Source organism: Chelonoidis abingdonii, chromosome 19 (genome assembly GCF_003597395.2).
Source record: "Chelonoidis abingdonii isolate Lonesome George chromosome 19, CheloAbing_2.0, whole genome shotgun sequence".
NCBI lineage: Eukaryota > Metazoa > Chordata > Testudines > Testudinidae > Chelonoidis > Chelonoidis abingdonii.
In genome coordinates this window covers 1,927,325-1,928,166 of record NC_133787.1, presented here as the reverse complement: position 1 = coordinate 1,928,166, position 842 = coordinate 1,927,325, and positions in this window count along the sequence as shown.

The following is an 842-nucleotide window of genomic DNA, read 5'->3' as shown; positions in this document are numbered from 1 at the left end:
CGACTTGCTTGCTTGGTATCATGGGATTCTCCTGCAACTAGCATGGCTACACTTGAACTTCAAAAGCGCTGCCAACAGCAGTGGCTTGAGTGCGAGTGTGGTCGCAGTGGCAGCGCTGGGGGAGAGGTCTACAGCTAATGAGGAGGTGGTTTTACGTGCAGCGCTGTGAGCGCGCTCGCTGCACTGCGGCACTGTTACACTGACTGGCTTTCACAGCGCTGAATCCTGCCCGAGCTCAGGGAGTGTTTTTTTTCAACCCACACCCCTGAGCGCGAAAGATGTCAGTGCTGTAAGTGCCATGTAGCATACCATGAGAAGCTGCTGGCTTCTGCTCCCACCTTATATAAAGGTACTGAGGTTAACTGTGTGTTGGCCCGCGCGTGGCTTCCCCCAATCAAGCCTAGTACTGCTTCTGCCACGCTCTCCCAGGGCTCTTTTAGCCCTTCACGCAGGAGCAGGTAGCACCCGCTACACGGAAAACCAGAAGTAATTCTTCCTAGCGAATGATTGAGAGAGGATATTATAGGATGTATTGCACAGAATTGTTTTTTAATCCTTTAGGATGTATGCAGTATAAATCAAAATGACAAAGGCACAACACCTCGGTACAACCACTGATACCTCTATAAGCCCTGATAAGAATAATCAAAGAAATAGCGCCTATCCGACATGAACTTCTGTCCTTCGTCAGTGTGATGGGTTCTTTAGTAATCACCCCACCAAAGAAGGGTTTGTAACCACAGGATTACTTTGCTAGCTATTATATATTACAATAACCAGCCAGACTATAAATATGTTTCTCTTTTGGAATTAATCATTTCATATATGATTCTTATATTTAG